Below are 7,731 nucleotides of genomic sequence, written 5' to 3' on the forward strand. Positions count from 1 at the left end.
GGAAGTTCTGCAATAAGGATCTGTTAGTGAAATGTTAGATTAATTTGGAGAGCATGCGCAATAAATAATATCGGTGTTGACTGGAATAACCAGACGCTTTAAACTGACTTGCGACTGAGACTTTTGGCGTATTTCGCCGAACCTAACTGATGACAATTCACAGTAAAACGGACACGATTGAATGTAAAACATTTTATATAAATTCATATTACATTATTATATGTGTTGCGACTCATTTGTGCCAATTTCTAGGTCCAAAATATTAGCGATTTAGCTCCTTTAAGTTTAAATATATCCTTTGTGTTTGAATTACCACTAAATAGTTGGTTGTGTCGTATTATGTATCAATCTGGAAATTTCTATTTTATAGCTATTGTTCTTGAAAGTAAGGCGCACAATTTACGCATCGTGTCGCGTTTTCATATTTTTAATAATTACTAAACAGTCAATACGCGCCTTTTTAGTTATATTTCAGTTCTAGAAAAATGAGTTGTTGCTGAATTTATGATAACTGAAACGTTTTGTAACCACCATGTTAGAAATTGCAAATGCAGTTTTTACGCGCGAAAGCATAAGCATACTAAACACGAATAATGACATAGCCATAATGGCACATCCTCCTATTAAATTTGACACAAATTCGCAGCGCCCTAAAATTTTATTTTAATCATACACGTCTGGTTAATCGAGACTAGGGAAAATACATTTCGTTCAATTAATTTCCAGTCTCAAATTTTTTTTCTGCGTATTTAGAGCTAGCAACAATGTAACTTCTAAACTAACTAAAGCGACAACTAACAACAGAGTTTTACGGTTAAATAAAAGTAACTTTCACACAGTGGTGGCACCAGCCGCCGGTGGTTGGAGGGGCAAAGCTGAGGCAAAGTCCAAGGTTAAGGGGGCAAAGGCACGAGCTACAACTACGGGTAGGTGGACCTCCCCCAGAAAGTTTAGAAAAACAGGCTGCCGGAAATGCAGCCTGGCAGTATTTCAGGCACTGATCGTTGAGATAAAGTGTCAAACGACCGAACCTCGACGAAGCCCACTTACGAGCGCCAAAGTAGGGAATCCCCCAGAAAATTTTGAAAAATAGACTGTCGGAAATGCTGTCTGGCAGTATTTAGGCACGATTGTAGAGATAAATAGAGCTGATCAGATGCCGTCTGTCGCCTGATCACTAGTCTATCCGACCCCAGAGAGGAAAGTGTTAAATGAACGGACTTGCGAACCCCAACAAAGCCCCCGAGAATTTGAAAAGTAGACTGCCGCAAATGCAGTCGGGCAGTATTTCAGCACTGATCGTCGAGATAAATAGAGCTTACCAGATACCGTCTGTCGCCAAATCACTAGTTTATCCGACCAGAGAGGAAGGTGTCAAACGGACGGAGTGAATGAATCAAAGTGAATGAATATTTTCGCCACGATATTTTGTGAAATAGACTGCCGGAAATGCAGCCGGGCAGTATTTCACAAATAGAGCTGACCAGATACTTTTCGTCGCCAAATCACCAGCTTATCCGAACAAGTGTCTCAAGTGAATGAATATTCTCGCCGCTTTGAACCTATTATATACCAAAAATCTTTATCGTAAAAAGCACTTCTCAAGTGGTTCACGTGTTATTGTTTATAGTAGGTTTACAGCAGGATGGGCTGGGTAAGAAATCACTCAGAATCTACAACATGCAAGTCTATGACTGAGTGGGGATGTGGGATTTAATCACCGTGGAAGGTAGTTGTACATAACTACAGACGGTGAAGGTTTCTATGCATTAATGTATCCGAGAAGGCTTCTTAAGATTCTACATCACCGGAAAAAAATATCAAAAATAATAATTCTAACTATATACAGTTAATAACTCTTATCTATATACAGTTAGTAACAACTCTAAATCATAACTAATTCATGTTGACATGTGTATCGAAGCCCTTCTTAACTTGTCTAGGTGAGGTATCAATAGCATAAGATGATGGATTAGCAGAATGTCCAGTTGGGAGCGACGATGAGCTATTGCTTCCTTGTTGTAGAGGGTAACCAACCCCTGGATGCATCGTAGTTGTTTGGATATTATCTGCAAGATAAAAAATATGGTTCTATATAATTAATAAACACACTGCTATCCTAATGTTTACATGTTTAAATAACTGATATGAGAGTATGTCATGTTTTAATTAAACAGCTACCCGTTGAGAGGAAGGAGCCAATGTCTCGTATAACACAGCTGACATGATCTCGTCTAATGCGTTACGGTAGGATTATCCCCATTGAGTCTACGATTTGGTACGTTTGGATACGTTTCGATACGATCAACACGATTGCTACGACTGACCTCAATATATAATAAGACCTGACAGTATCACTACGATTACTCCACGATTAAAACCATGATTTCAATCGTAGCACGAATCGTAATAGTGGCAACCTAGCATAAGACCGTCGGTAAGAGGTCCCGTGTGCACGTTGGCGTGCACGTAAAAGAACCCTTGACAATCCGAGCAAAGTGTCCTTCATAGAATCTTTATTAGCCCAGTCGGTGCACAAACGTAGAACGTTAAACCCCATTTAATTTCATGGCTGAAATGAATGGCACGTGGAATAATTTAAAATGTTTTATTGCCTTACGAAAATATTCAAGATCTGTAAGTAATTCGTCGGCCAAACTTACCATTGCTGATTATCCTGTTTGTTCCAAATTAAATATCGGCCTTTGGGGTAATCAAAACGAAGGCTGAGACAAGAATGGATAGAATTCAGAGACGATTCTTTAAAGGAATATGTCTAGCCTCATTCATCGAGTACCTTGTTACAAATGACACTTAAATGCATTATTGTAAACGATTGGTGTACCAATGGTCAAATGATACTTTTGTCTTACATTGGATATCAGAAGCCTATCTTTTCCCGGTATGATCACAAGATCAATGTTGATTTAAATTGACAAACAATTCCTGATTTCAATGTGGAAGACTTTGGTGGTTGATATTGAGTTAGAGACTTAGCTACTTTAACCTATTTGTTCAATATACTTACTAGAATATACCACAGCTGTGTTTGGCGCTGTAATAACATGACCCTGGGTGGCTTGTTGTCGTTTACGGAAAGAATATACAATAATAAGTATCACCACAATGATCGTGATAATTAATACCACTACACCCAGTACTATTCCTATGGTGGCATTGGTAATGGATCTGAAAAACAGATATTTGTATTTCCCAGTGTAAACAGAAAATGATGTGATATATTCTCCATAGTCCTACAATTGAAGGCATATAGGCTATCTTTAACAACCATGACACTGGGCTGAAACTCCAATCATAGGGATAACTAAAATAATACTATCGTACTACTTGCGTATTTATTTATTACTACCTTATAGTTATATTGATAGCATGACCACTTTACATACCAATTTCATTTTCTCTCGTTTACGTTTAGAATTATATGTTATATATATAGCACGGCTTGTGACAAAGTGATCTATAACTCTTATCAAATTGAACTTATTGATCTACAGCTGGTTTTTGATAGTATATATAATATTGACTTTTCAACTCTATATATACTTCTGTTAAGGCACGAACTGTCTGTGTTGTAATTAAACATGTAATTAATTCACGCTACACATGATCTGTGTACAACTTGGCATGACTTCAAATAGTCGGGTCAATATATGGAAAATACCAATTTCGTAATGATTGAACAGCTCAGTGACATCCAAAGTTGTCTTAATATGTTCCTTGTCCCCAAAAACTGGGGATAGACATCAAGATCATCAAATTTGAGTCAATAGTTATGGACTAGCGGTCATTTGGGGGTGATGGCGCCCATTTTTGACATAACAAACCAACATCATTTTTAATGATCTTCATGAGTTCTTTGCCCCCCAAAACCTAGGACTAGACCCCAAGATCATCAAATTTGAGTTGATAGTTACATAATTATGATCATTAAGACGTTTCGGTGGCCATCTTTGACGCCATCTTGAAAAAAAAACTTTTCCGGGGGTCCTACTTTGGTAAACTTTTAGTATGATATAAAGTACACTAAACCCTGCCAGAATCAGTTGAGAAACCTTTTTTAGCAATTCTTTTTTTTTTTGGGGGGGGGGGGGGGAGTTAAACTGTATTTTGACCTGACTAAAAGGAATACGCACTTGTCAGTAATTATACCATGACGTGATAAGAAGACAATTCCATATATGATCATGAGTTTTGTCTATTTTCCCTATTGTCAGACCCTATATAACTAGGAGTTTGCTGATAGTTAGACAGGCGACTAGAGAAGGGTGGGGCTAGAAGAGAGGCTTGGAAGAGTGCATAGACTCACAGAGTTCAGCCGCTGCCTTGACAGGGGGGCGGAATGGTGGATTTAATATAGTTATGTACCGTCCTGGTGTGTTCCTGTCGTAGTCTAGTTTCTGTATAGTTTAAGTTCCTGTATTGTTGTCGTATGTATGTAGCTGTGTTTGATATTCTGTTCCAATGTAAATAAACCATTTATGTGCGAAACTGATCTCTGTTATCACTAAGATAGTGTTACAGGCTTTCGTGAGTTAACATTTTTAACCACAGAGGCCGTAGGCCGAGGGGTTAAACCAGTTAACGAATGGAGCGTGCTATAAATGACTTGTAACATTGACACCTGCTCAACATGCTCGTTGTTATTGCACAGATAACCTACCCCACTTCTCTATATGATTTCTACTAAACCTGGCGTAAACTAGAAAAAGTGTGCAATATCATTGAAAATGACTAGTTATTGCACGGTTATGCTCCAGCCAATCTGCTAGAGGGACAACGAAAAGAACAAAGGAAGATTTCCCGTCCACGTTACAAGTTATGGTCGAACATCAAAACTGCACTTCGGTATCAAGGGAGATAACTAAAAAAAATATTTATTATTTGAGAGAGAGAGAGAGAGAGAGAGAGAGAGAGAGAGAGAGAGAGAGAGAGAGAGAAAATGGGGTTTAACGTCCACTCGACACAAACTAGGTCATTTCGGGACTAACATATGGTTTAATTTTATTTACATAATTCGCTTGTGCGTAGGGGTCTTTAGCAGTGGGAGGAAACCGGAGGACCCGGAGAAAACCCACGAGGTTGGACAGGCGACCCTACTCCTTGCCACGTTTTATTATTTGAATTCAACTAAGAACTATAAAAGACCAAATAAAACAACGACATACGTATCACAGCATACGTTTTTAAGACGGGCGTGGTTTCCGGTAGTACAGCATCCACCAGTACAAAACCTGTAGCTTGAGCCGATGTAGGTATCATACCGACCATACAAATTATAGGTACAGAGCGCGGCTGTAACAACTTGAACTAAAACACAAAATACAAATTAAATTTGTAAACACTATATATTTTCACCATCGTTTAAAACATTTAATCGAACTTTAAAGGGAGATCCCTGATCAAAAAGACATTCTGTCATATTACGTATTTTTGTTTCAATAATCTGGATATAACTAAGACGCTGGCTCGCTAGCCTTGAGGTCGCGGGTTCGATGCCGGTGTTTACCGAGAAAGTTCATCTGGATTTTACGGCGTGGCTTCCCCTTGTCAGCGGTGCAGGAAGTGGGGGCTGATAAGGACAGCTGTCTAGTCGTTCGGATGGGACGAAAAATCGAGGCCCGTGTACACATTGGCGTGCACGTAAAAGATCCTTGGAAGTTGGAATTCGATATAAGTGTAGGTCGTAGCGCCGCTGTCCGGGCAAAACTTCCCTCGTAGCACACTGTATGGCGTTTGCCAGTCTCCATTACCCCAGCCGGAGCATAAAAGTAGGACGTTAAACCCCATTTCATTTTCTAGACTTTCACACTTAAACGATAAAAATAGACACACTCCGTTAAAACCCCAACTTTTCGATCTACGTACAGCATTGAAAAGGAGGGATTGATTCGGGAATATGGAGTTCGTTGTGGACATTCGATTAAACGTTCTTGAACTGAATTATCCCCGGCCATTTATAATATGTGTCTACCTCGGAAGGTTACGGCAAGCTAACCTTGATACAACAACCAGAATATTGTGTTTGAATCGTTTAGTGGCAGGAATTATCAATACATACATCTAGTTTAATAACGGATCAATCATTTAGGTCATAACGGCCAAACATGTTGGCCATAATTGCCAAATAAAATTCAAACTGTTCTATATTACTAACATTATGAACCGACTAGGTCTAACATGAATATACTACTGTCTGAAACGTCGTAAATTTTAAACGGATTTCTTCGAACTATGAACCTACTAGGTCTAACATTATGAACCTGCTAGATCCAACATTGTGAACAAGCTAGGTCTTGACTAAACATAAATCTTTACCTTGTATAGACGACAATAAACAGGATAGATACAGCGTTACATTGAACGCCGCGGCCATTACTAAATATTGATTCGATTACATAGGTTATAGTTAACCAGGTAAAACTAGAATTAAATCACACGAATATAGTCTTCAACAAATTCACAAAATGGATACATCTATGTGTTCAATAAAACGTACAATAATCTGTCCAGTTGTTTTTCGTTGAAGATAGTCATTTTTTTTTAAAACATCGCGGTCCAGTACTGAAGATTCATCCTGTTGTTAAAACATCCCTGTATTGATTAATGTTTAGACATATATCACAATACAGACATTGATCACGTGATCGCATTCTATTTGTTTTATTAAATAAAACCGACATTAATCGGTCCAGTACACTCACACATATGTTGTTATGAAAATTTCATACACTGTGTATATTGAATTAGGTCACGTTGTCTGCTATTCAGAGAAAGAGAGACGAGAGAGATGGAGTGAGAGAGAGAGAGAGTGTAACAGAGTTTAACGCCAACTCGACACAAACGAGGTCATTTCGGGACTAGCATATGCTTTAATTTTATTTCAATAATTCACTTGCGCGTGGGATCTTTTAACTGTATGAGGATCGAAACCGGATTAGCCGGAGAAAACCCATAAGGTTGGACAGGCGACCCTACTCCTTGTTACGTACAAGCGGTTATTTGCAACCACGCCGCTTGATTCAATGACAGCATTATGATTTTACGCGCACGTGTTAAACCACTAGACCACCCAACTGCCATGTAGGTTAGGGCAGATCGTAAATATGGCTCACACACCTTTCATTTAAATGCAGGTCCCGGTTTCCCAATAGACCGGGAGCCCAGGAGGTTAGCCTAGATGAAAAGGGTACCAATTTTCGCGTATATGGTATCAAAGCATGCATATCTGGTATCATCAAAATGTAAGTCTGCCGGGTATCTGGTGGTGGGTGTGGCTGTGAGGGCGTCGATACTGGGTATACAGCAGTGTACCGTACATCTTCAAGTATTACAAAAACACTCTGACAGACATTTCTAGTGGTGGGGTACCCACGACAGAGTTATGTAATTGCCAGACCACAGCTAGACTAGATTAGCTGAAATCTGTACCACTTAAAACTGCTTGGAAGTTGTTCAGCATCACAACAGGAATCAAGAATGATCACTGCCAGACAATTTGTGCGGTGGGTTACCCCTAACAGAACACCCAATATGCCACGCCACCCAGCTAGTCTAGATTAGCTTAAATCCGTACCGCCTAAAACTGCTTGGAAGTCATTCAGCACCACAGGAATAATGAGTGATCACTGCCAGACAGTTTGTGCGGTGGGCTACCCCTAACGCACATGCCCAAAATGCCAGCCCCGCCCCTCCCCACCTAGGCTAGATTAG

The 7,731-nt window shown here is 39.4% G+C and overlaps 1 long non-coding RNA gene across 2 annotated transcripts; it reads right to left on the reverse strand.

Moving 5' to 3' along the window:
* Positions 1-1,793: 1,793 nt before the first annotated feature.
* Positions 1,794-6,598, reverse strand: LOC126827017 (uncharacterized). 2 transcript variants are annotated; one of them, XR_008788886.1, is made up of 4 exons: positions 6,337-6,598; positions 5,201-5,328; positions 3,029-3,189; positions 1,794-2,069 (listed from the first exon to the last, which is right to left on the reverse strand). It is a non-coding gene; the product is annotated as an uncharacterized LOC126827017 (long non-coding RNA). The 2 variants fall into 2 exon arrangements; XR_007682544.2 differs by having other exon boundaries at positions 5,187-5,328.
* Between the last annotated feature and the right edge of the window lie 1,133 nt (positions 6,599-7,731).

This window comes from Patella vulgata, chromosome 7, assembly GCF_932274485.2.
Source record: "Patella vulgata chromosome 7, xgPatVulg1.2, whole genome shotgun sequence".
NCBI classification, from domain to species: domain Eukaryota; kingdom Metazoa; phylum Mollusca; class Gastropoda; family Patellidae; genus Patella; species Patella vulgata.